A 16450-nucleotide genomic window follows, 5' to 3' on the forward strand; every position below is an offset into this window, starting at 1 on the left:
AAGGGGTGCATTTTAGGGCACTTAAATATTTACAAGTGTATTGTATAGCACAAGGTAAGCTTATCATTTACTGCCTACAAATACGTATAGATAAAGCAACATACTCAAACAAGGCAACAGAGTCACACCTACTTCCAACCAGTGCCCACACTGTTACAGCCAAGGGCAATACCCATGCGCACAAGGCAATATGGGTTTTACAGGCACAAGACAACATGGCAGCCCGACTGCAAATATCCTCATATTGTCTCCAATGCTCTCCCCATCGCCAATCGAGTCTGCCTGCACTCACCAAAAAATGATAGTCACTTCCACAACTGGCCACCAATTAACTAGGTTAAGTACCTAGTACCTAGTACCTCCATACAAATTCCTTCCATCTACCAATGTCTACTTGCCCTCCCTAAAGTAAGGCTGTGGCCATGCCGTAGGCTCTTGGGTACATAGGTGAATACACCCATACATGCAACCATGTATGGGTGTATTCACCTTTCTGCCCACAGGTACATATCAATTCAGTAATACACACAAGCAAGTCAACGTTCTGTTACCTACTTCCAACCAGTGCCCACCCTCTTATATGTAATGGCCCTACCCATGTGCACAAGGCAGTATAGGTTTTGCAAGTACAATACAGCATAGATTTTGCAAGCACAATACAACATACAACTAATACTACAAATTTCCTCATATGCTGTCCAATGCACTCCCCATCCTCAATGGAGTCTGCCTGCACTCACCAATAAATGATAGTCGCCTCCACAACTGCCCACCAATTAACTTTCTGTGAATACCTCCGTACAAATTCCTTCCATCTGCTAATGTCTACCTGCCCTCCCTAAAGCAAGGCTATGGCCAATCCCTAGGCTCTTGGGTACATAGGTGGAGGCCTACGGCCTCCACCCATTCACCCAGTAACCTATTCCTACTACACTCCCACTAGAAACCAATAAAGTGATGCATGGTAACATTTTCCAAGGTGCTGTACTGCCTTCAATTATGTATACATCCAACAGACTCAAACAAAGCAACATTCTCATACCTACTTCCAACCAGTGCCGACACTGTGACAGCCAAGGGCCGTACCCATACACACAAGCCAGTATGGGTCTTACACACACAAGACATGGCACTCTGACTGCAAACATCCTCATATTCTCTCCAATGCACTCCCCGTCCCCAATAGATTCTCCCTGTACTCACCAAAAAATGATAGTCGCCTCCACCACTGGCCAACAGTAAGTGTGACTACATCCAAAAAAATTCCTTCCATCTGCCAATGTCAACCTGCCATCCCTAAACAGCCTCTTGGGTACATGAGCGGAGGCACAGGCATGCATGGTAACATTTCCAATGGTGCTTGCCTGCGTACACGTACATATAGGTACAGTGAAGGAGCGAGCCAAAACAGCATTCGCACACCTACTCCCAACCACTGCCCACACTGTTCTGGCTAGAGGTCATTGCCATGTACACAAGGCAGTAGGGCCTTTGGAGGCACAACACAACATAGTACATCGACTGCTAATACCCTCATATTATCTCCAAGGCACTCCCCAACCCCTACACAGTCTGCTTACAGTGACCAACATATCCTACTTCCCTGTGCACCTACCCACCAATCGAGTGTATGTCAATAGCTGCGGGATTGCTGCATATTTCCACAGGGTACTGCCAAACAATGCTTCTTTTTCTCCATGTCATTATGCACTCTCTTGCAGCAATGGTGTAAGCAAACTCGCCCGCCTACCTATTCGCTACGTGCCTCATTGCTCTCCCATACATTCTGCCTTTACATTAGTGGGGTTGTACTCAATCCTTACGCACTTCGAGCATAGCATGGCCATACAGTAAGAAGCCTACACATTACACAGACCCATTGTTTGTTTGTTTGTTTGTTTATTTTATTTGTAAAGCGCTCCAGACCCAGGGGTATATGCGCGCTCAATGATATGGTTACATGACAAAGGTATATACATAGGAAGCAATTGTGCTGCAATAATACAGTTTACAAAATACAAATTGTTGCAGATAGCAGTCTGAAGTTGTGATATGTTGCAATACATTTATATAATAAGTACACAGATATGCGGGAGCTATATAGACTGGTATCAAGAGGCGCAGGGTAATGGAAAGTGAGTGCTGGTATGAATAAGAGGTATCCCGAAGGACATGAGGTGGTGATAGTTATTTGTTCAGGAGCCAGGTGATAACCTGGATTCTGAATGGTTGAAAGGTAGGGATGGATTTGATGTCTAGTGGAAGTGTATTCCACAGTTGGGCGGCTAGAACCGGGAAACTGGTACCGCCGACTCTTTTTAGGGAATATTTTGGCACCACTAGGCATAATGTGTTGGTGGATCTGGTGATTCTGGAAGCAGGTTTCGGGGTGAATTTATTGGTTAGTTATGGCGGGGCCAGGTGATTTAAGGCTTTGTAGGTGAGGCAGAGGGTTTTTAGATCAATTTTTTGTTGGATGGTGATCCATTTACAAGATTTTCTTATCGCAGAGATTTGTTCTCTCCTAGGAATATTGAGAGCAGCTCGGAGTACGTTATTTTGGAGGACCTGCAATTTGTTGATTACGTATTTGTTTGCACCTGCATATAAGCCATTTCAGTAGTCCAGTTTGGACTGTATAAGTGCTCTGGCTAGTATGAGACAACTATTCGTGGAGAGCAGAGGTCTACAGGCCCTAATCAGCTTACCTGTGTAGGCAGTGGCTGAGGCAGTCATATTGATTTGTTTGGAGAGGTTAGTGTTGGTATCTAGATAGAAACCGAGAGTTTTACCACTTTTAGCGATAAAAATAGTGTTACCATCAATGCTGAAGCTAGTATAGCTGGGGCTGAGTTTCAGGATAGTGTTGGGGGATCCGACAAGGAGCAGTTCAGTCTTGTCATCATTCAGGCAGAGGCCATGTGTGGCCATCCATGCTTGAATGATGGTGAAGACTTTGTTAATCTGGCTGACGTCCGAATTGTAGTTACCAGATAATGTTAGGAGTATCTGGGTGTCATCTGCATAGTTGGTGTAGGTGACACCCTGATGGTCCAACTTGTCAAATAGGGGCTTTGTAAATATGTTATACAAAGTAGGTGAAACACAAGAGCCTTGTGGGACACCACAGGTGATGGGAATCGGGTCGGCCGCTGCTAACGGTGAGAAGAGGCGCATGGTCCTGTTAGAAAGGAAGGATTGGATCCATGTGACCGCAGAGTGGGAGAAGTGTGCTGCCGATGACAGGTGGTTGCATAGGATTTTGGGGTAAACCAATTCAAAGGCAGCAGAGAGGTCTAGGAGAAGGAGGATGGCAGCACTACCTTTATCTTTGAGTTCATCAATCTGACTTTTGAGGTCAACAAGGGCCCTTTCCGTTCCATGTTGAGGACAAAAGCCTGATTGAGGAATTCCTAATAGTTGGTTTGTTTCTAGGTAATCTTGAAAGCCAAGTTAAAGAAGCAGGTTAATATTTCCTCACAAACCTGCCACAACAAAAACGCATGCCCTCAACATAATCACCGGAAGCCGTAGCCTACAGCACAAAACATTGCCAATATCTTTGCTTCCCCCCACTTTCACCCAGCCAATCCTGCAAAGCAGTTTTCCCAACGACTTTCGGTGCACCACAATCCTCCAATATTCCATGGCGGCGTCTCCCAAAAACTTTGACGCACAGCATGCTTCCCTCCAGCCAACCATCTGCCGCATCCACTACTCGCCGACAGCATGTCGTACCGTGAACAAATCACACATGGGTCCACGGAGCGAACTGGGAAATTGGTCCACGCAGCAGACCCAGATATCACTAATTTTTTGGGACATACATTTCAGTGTTTTGCAAAATAATTACCAGTTTGATTTCTACCAAACACACAAAAACTCGCTTTCTGGCACAAGCCCCCGCTCCTGGTGCAAATTTGATGAAAATCCGTCCAGCCGTTCGACCTGTAGCCATGCGCAAAGATTTTCCTGATTCAGTCTTTGGGAAAAAAATTGGGAACCCCCTATAATCCCTGCACGAAAACTCTCCCAACTTGGCGAACACATTCACAGCCGCCCATATCCTTTTTTTGCAAAGTTTGGTGAGGATTTGTCATGAGAAGCAAAGTTATAAGCCGCCGAAAAAGTGCTACCCCCTTCTTTTTTATTAACTAACATATCTAGGCAGGTGGTTTTCTTTACTGACAGTCAGAAAGTGAAAATGCAAAAGGTACTATGTTTGTAGGCCTTACTCTTCTCATATGTACTTACACTACTTTCCTTAGAATCCACTCACATCATATAATATGTATACATAGGGGAAGAAGCAACCTTTTAGACTCAGTAATCATGTCTGTGCATTAACCTAAGTAGATGGGTTATGAACACTTTCTGGTAATGCTGCTGGCTTTTTGCTTACGTTTACTTTCACTGTTTATGCTCGTATTTGTATTCATTGTGGTCTCTTTATGTTTTGTGTGTAGTAGTACAATTATGCAGTAAGGGAAACACTGTTAGGTACTTATTACATGTTTCACAGTACACAAAACTCTGAAACGAAAGGATTGATAATTTTACTATCCAACATTTCAAAAGTTGAATGCAAAAATGTCATAAAAAATAATGTTGAAAAAAAATCTGATTTTTTTTAAAAAAAATTGTATTTTTTTTGGGTTTAGCTAGTAAAAATAAACAGGGGGTTTGGGGGGGAACCCCCCTCATTAAATAAAAAAAAAACACATTCGAAATTATTTTTTTTCTACATTATTTTTTTCGACATTTTTGCAGTCAACATTTTCACTATAAACCGAATATTGTAGCACTATGGCACACTCTGCAGAGAATGCCTACATTTGTATAGGAGTTTGTTCATGTACTGGAATGAAGTCAGTAACACAATGGTGTTTATAGCAATGCATCACCTAATAATGAACTATTTGGCACATGAGAGTTCGTCCAATGATTTTTGATATTTTTCTACCAACTTTATGAGAATCCCTTGTAGAGGCTGTGCATAAAAACTAAATGCACATGTGATGTCATCAGCAATGTCATGAATGACATTTGTGATGTCATCTTTGATGTCCTGGGTATTAGTCATAGCAGTGCACGGTGGTGGCGCGAGTTATGGCTGCTTAGCTTACCATAACTGGCAAATTTTAGGGGGTTTTCGGTTTTACTTGTAACCATAATGTCCCTTTAACAATGTTTTTTCACTGAATTTGATAGGTTTTTAGAAGTGCAACTTAACCATAAAGTTCCTTCGATAACGTTTTTTCACTGAATTTCATAGGTATATACCAGTATACCCTTACCCTTACTTTATGTACATATACCATACCACAAACTGAACCCCCTAGCCCATGCTATTAGCCATAGGGTCCGTGGACTATGTGACTGTCTGCGGTCCTGGCAGCATCCACACTGTCCAAAAGCTCAGGGGGTATCTTACATTCTTGTCGCATACAACAAACACACTAAACATGTTCAAAGAGCAGCACATAAATGAATTACAAACAAAAATAAACTAGAAGTACAAAGTGTATACTTAAAAAACCAACAATGAAGTTCTATAGTATGTACAGCATAATGGATCATACCAAAAACAAAAATAACCTATGCCTCCAGCAAAATGACCTCACTTCTGCTTTATACAGAAACTGCACAGCAAATATCAACAGCACACTTACAAAGCACTAACAGCAAATCTAAGAAACATACTCGTAAGTGCACTACATTAATTCATATAGCTATACACTTTGTTTAGTAGGATACACTAATGAGTGAAGACAGTTCTACTACTGGTACACACTGTCGTTTGCAAAGTAAGCCAATTAATACATATTATTGCACATGTACCTAACATATTTTTTGTCTTTAACAGTACATACAGAAAATAACAACAATGCTCCAAAAACAGTACATGATGTAGTACTCCAACAACATATGGAACAACAAACTGACACTGTGGAAAATCATCTAATGCATTTAGAAGAAAAAAATGATCAATTATTAAACAATTTCCTTGATTGAAAGACTTTGTAAAAAAACATATCATGGAGAAAATTCAATATCACTGCACCTGTACCCCTTATCCCTGTCACAACCATCCCCAAAAATTCCCCATCACCAAAAATGTTACAATGAGACCTAAATCCCTTCCTCCCCTAACACCTACCTCTAGAAAATCCTAATTCCCCTGTGTATGTCTCAATTTCTGTTCCCCCTCTCTTTCATAATTTGTATATTTTTGTATATAAATCAAGTTATATGTATACTGTTGCAGTATGTGTCTGCCATTTTTTAAAAAAGCCTGTTTGCGAGTCCGCGTACAGCACAACCGTCCAGAATGTCTGCAATTAACCAAGATGGGGGTGTCCTACGGACACTTAACCTGTTCGTACTGTCCGCAATCAAAATGGAGGTGTCCATGGAACACATAACCTGTCTGTATGTCCGCAAAGCTGTGACGCACCTTCAATTAGTTCGGTGACTCCAGCCCTGTCCGGCAGACACCTGTCTGCATGCGCAATCCACCTTTGGGGTCCTACAGACAAGGCGTCTGTCGGGAATGTTCATAATTAATCAAAATGGGGGTGTCCTACGGACACTTACCTGTCCAGTCTGTCTGCAATCAAAATGGAGGTGTCCGTAGAACACCTGCCCTGTCCGCGTGTCCGCAAAGATGTGACGCACCTTTAATTAGTTCGGGACCCTAGCCCTGTCTGGCAGATACTTGTGCACATGCACATCCCACCCTCGAGGTCCTACAAACATTGCCTTATAACACAAATGAGGTGTGGGGAAAATATTTATACTGCTACACCAAACATACTCCCCAAAATAGGCAACCCTATAAATTTAACACAACTAAAAATTGGTGAGCAGAGTCTGGTCACAGGTGGGAACCCTCCTCTCGCTGTCCTAACCCAAAGCAAAATGTTGAAGGTACTACAACCCTCATCTGTAAGCTTAATAAAACCCTAATGAGGTGGAAAGTTAAGTCAACCACTAGATCACGCAAAAATTAGAAAAATACAAAATTCTAATTTATTATAATGGTTCACATTCATTGACATAATAGTACAATTCTAAAATGAACGTTCAGCATTTGTTAAAGCTCATGAAGTAAATAGCCAACTGAAAAGAAAAAAGAGAAAAAAAGCACACACAGGGATAAAAAAAATATGTCAACCAAAATAAAGAGGGTTTACAAATTGAAAATTAATGAGTGACACTCTTAGGTCAAACCTGGAAATTACGGGGTTGACCAAAGACCATACTAAAATCTCAACTGACCAATACATCACACACTACTTCATTCCCAATCAGCCCAACATGTTTAATTCCTCACACATTTCTATCACACACAAATCATGGGGAATTCACCGATAAAACGTTCACAAAGGGTTATGACAATTTATTTAAAGAATTAAAAATAATCTCATATAGAAAAATCCCGGCTGTAATTTGACGGATGGGTATTGTCAATGAGCGGCGGCAGTCCGCTCATTCCTGCGGCGGCAGTTCACTTGACTTTTGTCCAGCGAGAGATAAAGGGTTCACACCTAAACCTGTTGCTTAAACAAATAGACAGAAAAGTGGAAGTCGATTCTGACTTGTTCCAAGCATAAACGACCGATGTGGGTAATTCACCATACACACATCATATGGAGGACCAGATACACTCCCTGGCACCGTGGGTTAAATTGCTCTCTGGTTATCCTAGACATTAATGGACCACTGTTGATCCTGCAGAGCCATAGCTTAAAAAAGTTGAATCCGCCATACACTGTCAATGCAAGTATAATAGGTCAGCATCTAGCAGTGGGGAAGCGGGGTACATTGTATCAAAACTCTATATTCAGTCGTCACATATTTTTTGTGGAGATAATGCCATCTCTGATGCCGTTCAAATTCTAGCACTGTATGTCCGTTGGAAAGTCTTGGAAATCAAACAGCTCTCCCTTGCGTGTCTCAGCTGTAGACGCGGCTTGGCTGCTTTCTAACGCTGATCGACTCCAGGTGTCTAATTGGCAGTGGAACATCGCACCTGTCCAGAACTGGCCGCCGCACGTGTGCTGCACATTTGATTCATTTGTGGACCCAAACCCTGTCCGAAGAACACCTATATGCATGCGTACAACCAATCCCGCACAGTAGGTGTTCTACGGACAGCTGTCCCATTTCGAATGTGTCCGCAACATCATCATGTGACTGCACCCACACTGAGCGTAGGCCCTTGACCATGGACTGGGCTGGGGCCGTCGGACACCGAAAAACACTGTTTTGAGCAATCCAAGATGTTTTTCTATGAAACATCACCCTTGAAGAGGTCCCAGACTATGCCCCTACCGATCTGGATACTTTTTGGAACTTTTTGACACCTTTTTGTGCTCGAAGTGTCCACGGAGAGCGCAGCTGTCCGCAAAGTGCTCCCCAGCACCCCTATAAAAGGCCACACACCAGAGCTGCTCCTCATTCTATTGTCACGATTCATGCCCCTGACCTCCTCAGGTATAACAGCCCCCTGGCAGCAGTGGGGCTAAAGTCCTTCACACTGGCCCCAAGGGCCTTACAACTCCTTCAGAAACATACATTGAGTCAGTCCTGGCACCTTTGGCACCAGGATCATTATCAGGAATAAAGCAATACCAGTTTTGGACCTGAATCCAACATGGAGGCCTATTGCACAGCTCAGTTCTTTAGAACCAAGCCATGCGGTCTAGTGTTTTGGGTGTGGCTGCGCCTGGAACTACTTGGCCTGGAAAGACTTTACCTGGGCTATTTAAACCACACCCAAACAGCAGAACACGCTTCGAGTTATTCTGCACTCCTGCAGCGTAACGCTCACCATGTCCAGCTCCTGCTCATCTGCTTCTCCGTTGGCCCTATCCTGAAGCCCTAGATCTGGATTCCATTAATAACCTGGAAGAACAAGAACAGTATTAGCAAGCAAAAACACTTACCTGTGAAGTAACCAGCCTTGAATCCATCCTGCGCTTCGCTTACCTCACCCATCTCCAGAGTTCGCCGCAACCTGCAAAGGTAAAGAAACAAGGACAGCATTGATAACAATTCTTAAATGGGCAAGCAGCAAGTTCTGGCAGCACCCTGCGCTTCTCTTACCTCGCCCATCTCCGAGTTTCACCGCAACCTGCAAGGGAGAAGGAACAAGGTCAGCATTAGCAAAGCACTTACCTGGGCAAGGAGCGCTTCGATCGCTCATCACTCCGGAACATCACTGCAACCTGTAAAAAGAAGAGAAGAGAACACAGGTTGATTGATTGATATTTTATTTCTATCGCGATCGTACACAAGTGTTTCAGAGAGCGACAAGGCAAGGGAGGGGAACAGGGGAGAACAAAACAGTGATTTTCCGAGGCACAATGACAATGAGAACGCGCAAGTGCATGGGAGAGGGGGAGGGGAAAAGTGCATGGAAGGAGGGAGAAGTGGAAAGTGCGAAGCAGAGGAGAAACAGATAAATAACAATAAATAAATAATAAAGGCAACAGGTTAGCAATTAACACCAATAAACAGCGCAGCACTCCGCGCATCAATAACTCACTGTGGTCTTCGCCATTGGCGCAGCAACTCCGAGATTGCAACCATCCCTGTGAAAACAAAAAGAGACATTGTTAGGCAACAGTGTAGTGGAGTAAGACGCTGAGAAGACAGAGAAAACAGAGGGAAAAAAGAGACAGGATAAAGACGGAAAAGACATTATAACTCACGTGGAAGACAGCAAGCAGAGTCAGAATCACAGCCAGTCTGGACCCGACATAAGGGCACACAGAGCAGTGAAGCAACTAGGTCCACAGAACACCCACACCAACCACGCACCCCTGCACAGCGATGCAGGACGGAGAGTTCAACGCACAAAAACATAAAGGGAGCAATAACCCCAAGGGAGGGGATTTGGACCAGTGCGAGGTGGAAGTCCAACCATCACAGAACCAGTATCTTAACCCTCCATTCTCCTGTTATAGGCTCTACCCAACGTCTGGCACATAAGCAAGCAGAGAGGGGATTGGGATAGCGCTTAGACCTCCATCCAGTGTCCGCAATCAAAATGGAGGTGTCCATAGAACACATAACCTGTCTGCATGTCCGCAAAGCTGTGACGCACCTTTAATTAGTTTGGGGACTCCAGTGCTGTTGGGTAGACACCTGTCTGCATGCCCATTCCACCTTTGGGGACCTACGAACAAGGCGTCTGTCAGGAATGTTCATAATTAATCAAAATGTGTGGCTGGGCCTGGAACTATTATGATTAATTATATTATTATAAGGTCATTTATCCCATCTCCTATAATCAAGTTCACTTGCAAATCTGTCTGCTTTCCAAGTTTTCATTTACCCATATCACTCATTGTAATGTGCAAACTGTTATTCTCTAATTTCCTTCTGTCATTTTCACAACCACTTCCCCCTTAACACACTATTATGAAATTCCTAGAATGCACACAAAACAGGAAAAAGCTTCTATCTTACCAAAGCATTGCAAGTACATACATTGCATACATTTCAACAGAGTGCCTGCCACTTGCCATGCTTGCAAAACCAAACAAATACATGTGTACATTCAAAACAGTGCCATTACAAATGTGGATAAATAAATCATATAACTGAAAGGTTTCCTCCACTCATGTAGCAAGCACCTAAGCACAGAAAAATCAATGGAATTCCACACACAAAAACATTCTCCTTTTCAATCTGTACATCTTTCCAAGCTTTTTTGTCGCCCTACTACAACTTCCACTAATCCATTTCCATACTAAACCAAGCATAAAGCAACACATACACTTTCAAATGTGCACCTCATAGGACACACTTATAAATACTCAACTAACCCCCTTAGCTATGATGCTGATGCTCCAAAATACCCATTCATATACAAAGCTGTGCTATTTAACACATACAGTACCTCTTCCTGGAAAGAATAATTCTGCAAATGTAACTGATCTATTCTTCAAGTGAAATTACTGTGCCATTAACACACATATGTACTAACTTCTTTCTTTCTCAATTTCAGCGAACACCACACTCCTGCAAGCCAGTGGCATCTCAAGTACAAAACAGAACCCAGAAGAAACCTACTCTTTGCATCCAACAAAGTAAGTGCAATACTGTCATAGTGTTCTGACTGTTACTCAAACAATGTAGTGTTCTTGTATTGTAGAACAAACAATTGTATTAACCCTACAGCACAAGATTCCGTATTACTGATTGCACCTCAGCAGGTGCACACTTTGTATTGTCATCAGAACACCAGTATAGTAACACACAGATACGATGAGTACAGCTTCCCAACCTGAAATAACAGCTCATTCCACAATCATACACCTCTACATGTATGCCTACCCTCATACTCAGACACTCCTGCACAGTGCACACATACATTGGACAACCTTCCAACCCACACATTCTTTTTTCTCCAACAGACACCAAAGAATGCCTACCAAAAAGAAACTCCATAGAAAGCAGCACAGAAATAGAGCAAATCAAACTAAAAGTGTTCAAAATAGGCATCCGGCTCTAGAAGAATGTATAAAAAAAGTTCAAATAAAACAGCTAAGAAAGTCACTAAGCCAAACTAAAGCAGCTTTCAGGAAAGAAACTTTGATTCCTCTTTCAAAATGTAAAACTAAACAGAAAGGTATTAAGAAGATTGCAACTACCACTAGTGTTAACACTGCACCTATAAATCTTGGGGTAGCCAAAAGTAAGCATACCAAAACAATTTTTTACAAAAAGTTTTCCACCACAGTCATTCAGAACCTTATAAAAACAGGGGCCAAATCATGCTCAACCCTTTAAACCTACCACAGAAAACAAATCCTGGAAGCTCTCATAGACAGTGCAATCCTTCTCAAAAGGAAATTATTTATATTAGTTTAAAACAGAATGAAACCACGAACAAAACAAATTACTAAACTACAACAAGGACTTCTCAACAAACAGAATATCAACAAAGATAGCTTTGCAAACATCTGCGCAGGTGAGTGGAATCACAGTTACAAACATAAGCAAACAAACCCAATTACCAAACATAGCAGTGGACGAGGGTATGAAAAGGTTAACAATACCATCCTGGAACAAGAAACGCTGCTCACAAAAATATCCCCAGTAAACTTAGCATCAACTCTCTATTCCACCGAACCAAAACGTCCAGTTTACAAATGGGCGTGCACATCAATGTGTAACGTACGCAAACAATCTTTCACATCTTTACGCCAGTTCCTCAATCAGTATGTGAAAGGCAAAGACAAATTAAAAATAAAACTATTGCAAACTATTGACTCCTGTCCAGTGCGCAAATACACAGGACTACGAGGACATACATTAGCGTGCATTTCTGGACCTACTTGCAAAAGCACCTTCCACCTTATCAGAATGTTAGCAACACATCATTCAACTGTAAGAAATCTCGTTCATAAACTGTACTATGCAAAAAGTCCTGCTTTAGCACTGGACCATTTAAATAACATTCTTCTACATGGTACAGCCAAAGAACTACTTGAAGAAATAGAGCACATTCAAAACAAATATTTTGGAAATGAAACCCACTTACAAAATTCAATATCTTTAGAACAGAGTAGCAACAAACTTACAGATGTGAACCTTCTACTACACACATACAAAAAGAAATACTAAAGTTTAAAAGCACATCTGGTGAAGTGCCAAACCATGTGTTTTTGTGCGTTGCTGCAGAACATTTTATATAAAGAGCACACAAACTGTAGACATAATGTGCAAAATAGAAGACAATGATGAGTCCAAGTGGTTCCAATTAGCTCTCTATCGTATAGCAGAAAACAAATATGAAATCACTAACCCCTCAATACTTTGCAGATGTTGCACTGCAAAACTTGACAACAACCAAATACCTTCACGTGCTATAACTAATAACATGTAAATATTCCCACTGCCAAAACCACTCCAACAATTTAACTTGTATGAGAGCATTATAATTCAAACAGTGCACTCATTTCAAGCAATAATACGCCTTCAACCAAAAACAGCAAAACTACCTCCATCTGAATTACTGAAAGGCATTTATGGCAAAGTAGTTTATTTGCCATTAGATCTCAAAGAAAATATAGACAGTCTGGGATTGTAACAGCAATAGATCAATATTTGATTATCCTAGTGAATGGCGTATCTACAAAAGACAATATAATATTGGCAGCAACTAGTGGATTTAAATAAAGTTAGAGAAGCCCTGCAATATCTAAAAGACAACAATGAATACTAGAATGAAATAAACATTGAAGAAAACCTGAGGGAAACCACTGAAAAAATTCAAGACTCAGGAACTGGCCAATTTCAACTTCTAGATCCTACTACAGCATCCAATATTTTAGACCATTATACAATTCACCCACTGCACTCCAAAGACACCATAGATGATGTACTGGAAACTTACCAAATGCGGCAAGCCAAAGGAAAAAAGTATAGAAGCACAAGCCTTTCCAATACTCTTTCCTACTGGAAAAGGAGGAAGGTACGATGAAAGACTCACACAAATAACAGCATTATAGTACCGCTATTTACGAATGTATTCTGAAGACCCCAAATTCAGACAGAACATTGAATACATAGTCCCCCTTCTCTTTGAAAGTGAACTAGCAACTCTATGCTATGGAGTTGCACACACATTGAAAACAGGTACCAATTTTCAAAATATGTCTGCTATGCAATTACTACAAAAGGTGGAAGAAAAAGATGAAGTTTTAGAGTCAAGTATTACAAATCTTTTAGCAAACATGCGTGGTATGAAAGAATACTGGTTCCAACGGCATGCAGACGTACGCTGTATGATAAGAAACCTTGGCCCACCCACATAGTTTGTGACATTAAGTTGTGCACAGTATGCATGGGAAGATTTGCATGATTTCCTACGCATAGCATACAAAAACAAAACAAATATAGACATGAAAACACAAGGAGAACTCTGCTCTCTTGATCCTGTAAATGTATTAAGATACTTCCATCATCGCTTTATTGCCATGCTACACTTCATTTGTAATAAAACAGTTCCTCCCCTCGGAGAAGTGCAACACTTCTTTTGGAGAAAAGAATACCAAGCCAGAGGCGCACCACAGATGCACATGCTCTTTTGCATTAAAGATGCTTCTAAATTTGGTCAGGACAGTGATTTCGCAGTTCATTCAGAAATATGTCACTTGTGAAATACCATCACAAACTACACATAGCGACCTACATGCACACATTTTACAATTTTAAAGACACAAGTGTGGCAAGTATTGTCGGCGAAAATATAAAAGCAAACGGAAATACTACACCAAATGTGGCTTTGGTTTCCCTAGACCAGTTTCAGCAACAGGACAAGTGAAAAACTTCATGTCTTCAGTTAGACATAGGGCCTCATTACGACCCAGGCTAATAGCACCATGGTCCATGCCGGTAACTTACTGACTCCGCCATGGAGAAAGGGGGAATTACCACCCCATTACAAGGTTGGCAGGGCGGTAATTATCCCTTCCTCCATGGCCCTTCCCCATTTTTGCCCCATTGGGCTCAATGGGAATGGGGAAGGCGCTAAGTACGGTACCGCAAATTGCGGTACCGTACTTAGAACCAAGATCCCTTTGCGGGTCCCTACTTTAACGGCTGGTGTAGACCAGCCGTTAAGGTCGGGTCCCGCAAAGGGACCTCGTAATCAGGCGCTAATGGGTTAATGGCGCCGCAGCCTTTTACGGCGCCGTTAGCTCATTAGCGCCAGGGTCGTAATGAGGCCCATAGTGTCAAAGGCAAATCAATTAAGAACACATACTGCATAAAAAAAAGAACATAAGGATCAAAGTACATCAATGATTACAATTCAATCATTGTCCTTCTTTGGAATGCAAATACAGATGTGCAATACATTGCAGACAATCCACTGCAGTTGCATGATATGCCACAGCCTACTTAACCAGAGGAGAGAAAACAGAGCTGAAAGACTTCTGGGACGACATATTATCTGACAAAACACTGTCACAGAAATTGTACAGCTTTGGCATAAAAATGCTCTCTCATAGAGAATGTGGCTGCTACAAAGCCGCAGACCATTTAACCGGCACTGCCTTGTATGGGAAATCTGACAACATAGTATGGCTAAGCCTTGGTCCTGCTAAATCTAGAAACAGAGTTCTCAAACCATATGAAGACATAGACACAATAGCCAGAAATGATCCCAACAGGCAGGACATTTTGAAAAACAACTTACTAGACACATTGCACTCAAACTGGAGTACTGCTTTTTAAACCATGTGTCTATCCCACATAGCCCAAAACTTCACATACAAAAGTAACATTAAACCAGATGATAAGAAAGGTAGCAACAGAGTCGAAAGCTGTGACGGTAGCCTGGTGAAACTTACCAAATGCAGCCTAATTATTCATATGAAATTGTCATTAAAACCTCCTCAACATAAAGAACTGTATTACATCACCCTACTACAACTTTGTAAACCATGGAGAAAAGAAGAAGATGTATTAGATACCCATGTCTCCTATGAAGATGCTTTCAAAGCAAGAGAAAGCATTATAACAGATATAAATGTTACGCAGTACAAAACCATGTTAGACAATGAACTCCAACAAGAAGAACTCCAGGCATAACTAAATATAGACACTCCTGACAGCAGACAACCTTCTCTAATAGGAAGCCAAGAACCACTTGGACAGCCACTCATAGCAAACGATGCAAAATTAGCCATGACTGAAGTAGAAAACACCATGTGCCAGTTTGAAGGATCTACAGAAGACTTTGCTATACTCAAATCACAATTAAACAATGAACAGCGTAGCATTTTCCTAGAAGTAACTAAACAAATTGAATATGGTATGCAGAACGAAACTAAAACTTGTGCCTGTCAAGACTACAAACCTACATGATGGATGAAGTGCTTGAGTAGAGGAGAGAAAGTGAGGGACAGAGGAAGGTTGGAGGCAATGGAAATCTTAGCTGGAAGGCAGATGAGAGGAAGGTTAAGAGGGTAACTCAGAGGTGAGGAGGCAGGCTATTAGTTTAGTTTTGAACAAATCCATGTGGACTGTTTCTCAGATGTCCGGTGGATGGGAATTCCATGCAAGAGGAGCAAGAATAGAGAAAGTGCAGAAGTGAGAGAAGCACAGGGGATGGGGCTGATGTGCTACAAGGGTAGTTGAGGAGGCAGAGCAGACGTTACGAGAAGGCTTGTAGAGCTGGGTAAATACAATGATGCCTTGTGTGGGTAGATCTGTGAAATAGGAGAAAAAATGTAAATCTGGCCCTGTTTAGCATCATCAGCTACCCAGCTTGGTGATGGTATGAGGAAGTAGGTGTAAAGCGAGGGAGTTCAAATAGAGACCTGGTAACAAAATGCATGATCTTGTTGAGAGGACAGAATGCATATTTAGGGAGGCCAACAGAATGCTGGCAAGTAGTCTACTTTAGAGAAGGCAAAGTGGTAAA

Source organism: Ambystoma mexicanum, chromosome 4q, assembly GCF_040938575.1.
Source record: "Ambystoma mexicanum isolate Mex_15411 chromosome 4q, UKY_AmexF1_1, whole genome shotgun sequence".
NCBI lineage: Eukaryota > Metazoa > Chordata > Amphibia > Caudata > Ambystomatidae > Ambystoma > Ambystoma mexicanum.